Below are 5,067 nucleotides of genomic sequence, written 5' to 3'. Positions count from 1 at the left end.
CTGAGGATATACAGGGGCTGTAGGAATACACTTTGGGTGGAAATCAGGATTGCAGAAAGGGTACATGAAATAGCCTTGGCAGAGAATGATAAGGAGAATCCAAAAGTGATTGTATAAATATATTGAGTAAAAGAGTAACTCGAAACAAAGTAGCGTCCCTTCAAGATCAATGAGACCATTGATGTGTGGAACCATATGATATGACTAAGACCTTAAACACATTTTTTTACTCCAGAACTTACTGTAGACAACGACTGGGGAACTCAGGGAACAAGAGTAATATGTTAGACCACATTTGGAGTTTTCTGCATTCCAGTATCCCCGCTATAGGAAGGATGTTGTGAAATTTGAAAGTGCTCAGAAAAGATTTACAAGATGTTGCCAGGGTTGTTGCTGAATAAGCTGGGGTTATTTTCCCTGGAGTACCGGAGACTGAGTGGTGACCTGACAGAGGTTTGTATAAACATGAGGGGTATGGATTGTGTAAACATTCAAGGTCTTTTCTCGGGGTTGGAGAGTCCAAAACTAGAGTGCACAGGTTTAAGGTTAAAGGGGAAAGGTTTAAAAGGGACTGAAGGGATAGCTTTTTATGCACACGGTGATGTGTGTATGGAATGAGATGAGAGAGAAAGTAACAGATACTGATACTATGACAACATTTAAGAGATATCTGCAAGGGTATATGAATAATAAGGGTTTAGAGGTACATGAGCCAAATGCTGGTAAATGGGTTGGATTTATTTACGTCTTCTGGTCAGCATGGACGAGTTGAACCAAAGGGTCTGTTTCCATGATGTACATCTCTATGACTTGAGTAGAGTGCATGTTACAGAAGAGGTGGTGCTGGAGGTTTTAAGACACAAAGCTATGGAAAGCCCCAGGACCTGATTAAGTTTATCACAGGACATTGTGCGATGCTAGGGAAGGAATTGTGGAGCCCCGAGCAAAGGTATTTGTACCATTGACAGCGATGTGCGATGTGCTGGAAAGGCTGGAGGGTGGCTTAGTGGACAGTGAAGGAGGTTTTTGAGATTACAAAATGATCTTGATGAGTGAATGGGCTGAAAAACTGTAGATGGAATTCAATCTGAATAAATGCAAGGTAATGCACTTGGTAAAACATACATGGTTATACAATTAATGTACTAGCCTCGGTTAGTGTTTTAGAGCACAGCGACCTCCGGGTTCAGGTACATAATTCTTGAAGTTTGCATCACAGGATGGATAAGACAGTGCTTTGTATGCCTGACTATTGCTCAGTCCATTGAGTGGAGGATTTGGGACGTCATGTTGAGATTACGCAGGTATTTGTGAGGCCTGTTTTGCAATACTCCATCCAGTTCTGGTCGTGCAGTTATAGGGAGTATATTATTAAGCTTCAGGGATTCAGAAGAGATTTTCCAGGACATTGCTGGACATGGAAGGCTTGAGTTCTGAAAAATGGCTGGATAGGTTGAGTCTTTTTTCACTGGAGCCTGGAAGTTGAGACGTGATGTTATAAAAGGTTATTTTAAAATATGAGGTCTATAGATCGATTTAGTGGTAGTTGCCTTTTCCGCCGGATGGGGGAGTCTCAAGAGGAAGGACCACATTTTTAAGGTTAGAAGAGAGAGATGTTAAAAAAAAAACACATGGGGGCAAATTGTTACACAGAGGGTGTTTTGATTGTGGAATGAACTTCCTGAGGAAGAGGTGGATGTGGGTACAATTACAACGTTTAAAAGACAGAGATACTAAACGAGTATTTTGCATCAGTTTTTACTGTGGAAAAGGATATGGAACTTATAGAATGCAGGGAAATATATGGTGACACCTTGCAAAATGTCCATATTACAGAGGAGCAAGTGTTGGATGTCTTGAAATGCATAAAAGGGGGGTTCATTCCGAGGACCTGATTAAGTGTAGCCTTGAACTCTGTGGGAAGCTCGAGAAGTGATTACTGGAACTCATGCTGAGATATTTGTGTCATCGATAATCGCAGGTGAGGTGGCGGAAGACTGGAGATTGGCAAACGTGTTTAAGAAGGGTGGTAAAGACAAGCCAGAGAACTATAGACCGGTGAGCCTGACCTCGGCGGTGGGCAAGTTGTTGGAGGGGATCCTGAAGGACAGGATGGTACATGTATGTGAAAAGGCAAGGACTGATTAGGAATAGTCAACATGGCTTTGTGAGTGGGAAATCGTGTCTCACAAACTTGATTGAGTTTTTTGAAGAAGTAACAAAGAGGATTGATGAGGGCTGAGCAGTAGATGTGAACTATATGGACTTCAGCAAGGCGTTCGACAAGTGTCCCCATGGGAGACTGACTTGCAAGGTTTGATCTCACCGAATACAGGAAGAACTAGCCGTTTGGATACAGAACTGGCTCAAAAGGTAGAAGACAGAGGATGGTGGTGGAGTGTTGCTTATCAGACTGGAGACCTGTGACCAGTGGAGTGCCACAAGGATTGGGCCTAAGAATGGTGAATAGCCAAGGGTAAGGGAGTCCAAAACTCGAGAGTACAAACGGGACATGAGAGAGCAAAGATATAAAGAGAGAGCTGAGGGGCAACATTATCCACAGAGGATGGTGCACAGACTGCCAGGGGAACATGGGAGAAACAAGAACAATGACAACATGGAAAAGACAGTTGGGAAGGTACATGGAGGGGGGAAGGTTTGAAGAGCTAAGGGACGAACACAGGCAAATGAGACTCATTCAGTATATGAAATCATCATGGCAGCATTGATGATTCCTGTTTCTGCACTGTGTCACTCTGTATCCAGCTAAAGAGGATTACAGTACCGAAATAAAGCATGTTGTAGACGCTGAAGCAAGTTACAGCAATGGGGATGGTAGTCTGAAATGCAGTACGTTTCAAATTTGTGGAGGGACTATCGGGAAGGGAGGAGGTTACAGGGACAGGAACTGTTACAGGAGTTAAAAATGACTGAAGACACTGGTGCACAAGCCATGCCATAGGTTAAGAGTTGCAGAGTAATGAGTCTTAGTAGAGTGATGGAGGGAGAACACAGAACAGAAAGATCCTAGGCAGCATTCCCAACCTCTCATCGGAGGCCTGCTTTCCCCTCTGTTGTCCTGATGCTAAGATACCATAGGCCTGGTTGATAACTATGAATTCCCCATGCTGTCCCAGTGCAACGTAAGTTAATGTAGACGTGCTGTTTGAGCCAGGGGTGTGTCTGTACTGTATTGTGCTCCCCCTCTAGCACTGCATCTATATCATGTCTTGTTAGCAATATTAGGAGGCCTCTCATTGCTCCCTGCTCTGTGCACTGAGTGATCTTACCTCACTGCAGGATGTATTGAAGACTCCACATCTCCCTGCCTTTTGTCTCTCTGGCTGACCAATCATCCTCAATGGGGTGTTGGACGACACACCCAGCAATTGGAAAGTCTATTGATTCAGGAACTTCCTAAATACATACAGGAGACAGAGAAATAGACAGAATAGAAAATTAGACTGATGCAGTGAGGGTTATACATGGAGAATGGAAATGAGCCCCAAAGACATCTGTAAAATCCCACTCCATCCCTGGCCTGTGCTCTTGCATCTCTCTGGAGTGGAGAATTCTGTTGGCTCAGGATCTGCAATAACTGCAAGAGCAGAAGGCGCTGACAGAGGCGGCAATAAGATCCACACAGTGAGGGATACCACATGGAGAGAGACTGAGTGAAATCACTGGAGTGCTGGAAGACTTCAGGATCACACAGTCATGTTGGAAGAATGGGTTTAGCTTCATGATGCCTTGGTATCAGTGCTCAGGGATGAGCAACCAGTGAGCAGGCGAAGTGATGGCCGAGTGGTATTATTGCTAGAGCATGTATCCAAAACCTCAGCTAATATTCAGAGGAAGTGGATTTGAATCCCACCATCAGAAATGGTGGAATTTGAAATCAATAATTTTAAAATTAGTATTTAACAAGCCATAAATAAATATGAAACCATTGCTGATGTACAAAAAAAAAACAAACACCCGTCCTTCAGATAAGGACATCTGCTCATCCACACATGGTCTGCACGACGTACCCACAGCAAAATATTTGCCTCTCAATTACCCTTTGAAATGGCCGAGCAAGTAACTCAGCTCGAAGGCAGCTAGAGCTGGGCAAGAAAGGCTGGTCAGCCAGAGACACCCACAGCCCATACCTGATTTTAAAAAATAATCCATTAAGATGGTCCCACTGGAACTGTGCTGGGACCAGTGTACTGGCCAATCATGTCGGTACGTTTAGGGGCAGGGCTTCCAACTGACAGAGAGGATGCTGGGACAGGGTTCAGGTGAAAGGAGCTTTCCAAATCCAAACGGAAAAGGTGAAGTATGGGAGCAGCATAGGAATCTGGCTGAAGACAAGCAGAAAGGAACAGGAAGGGACAGAGTTTAACTAAGACTGTCCTTCAGGGAATCGGTTTGTGACAGGAAATTGTGGGAAAGAGTAAATTATGTTTTTTTGGAATGGATAATGTCTCTTCAATAAGGTAGATTGATTTGTGACACAGAGATAAAAGAGACTTAGACACCAGAGAGACATGGTTACAGGGCGAACAAAAGGTGGAACATAAATATTCAATGGTTCACTACCTTGTGGAAACTCAGGCAAAATGGGCAACGCTAACAATAATGGATAATAAAGGTATTACAGAGAAAGCGTTTGGCCTCAGATCATGAAGTAGAGTCAGTCCGAATGTAAATTCTGGCTACTACTTGCAAAGGGCACAAGCAGCAGAACAGTTTTAGCCACCAAACAGCATTTCATTGCTCATCACTGCATTAAACAGGAACTCATTGGATTTTTTTAACAAACGCAGTGTGATAATTTTGGGAAATTTCAATATTCACATAATCTGGGACAGTCACACTGACAACAGTGATATTGGAAGAGGAGGTCAGAGAATTTTTTTTCAGTGTTTCTTTGAATAACAAATTGTGCAACTGGCTAGGGACATAACCATCTCAAAGCGGCCGTTGTGTGATGAAACTTAGTGAATGAGTAATGTCACCTGGAGAGATCCTCAGGGAAAATGTGATAAAGTGCAGTTTAAAGAAATATAAAGTTCTAAAGTG

At 43.3% G+C, this 5,067-nt stretch overlaps 1 long non-coding RNA gene across 1 annotated transcript in view; it reads right to left on the bottom strand.

Moving 5' to 3' along the window:
* The window catches only part of LOC122548059, a 17,197-nt gene extending 13,841 nt beyond the window's left edge, over nucleotides 1-3,356 (bottom strand). Inside the window, exon 1 of the long non-coding RNA XR_006311157.1 lies at nucleotides 3,291-3,356. This is a non-coding gene — a long non-coding RNA (uncharacterized LOC122548059). The remainder of the gene's footprint in view (nucleotides 1-3,290) is intronic.
* Nucleotides 3,357-5,067: the final 1,711 nt, after the last annotated feature.

The sequence above is a fragment of the Chiloscyllium plagiosum genome, unplaced genomic scaffold, assembly GCF_004010195.1.
Source record: "Chiloscyllium plagiosum isolate BGI_BamShark_2017 unplaced genomic scaffold, ASM401019v2 scaf_12018, whole genome shotgun sequence".
Lineage (NCBI taxonomy): Eukaryota > Metazoa > Chordata > Chondrichthyes > Orectolobiformes > Hemiscylliidae > Chiloscyllium > Chiloscyllium plagiosum.
Note: the sequence above shows the minus strand (reverse complement) of the source record. Positions and strands in the feature narration are given on the sequence as shown.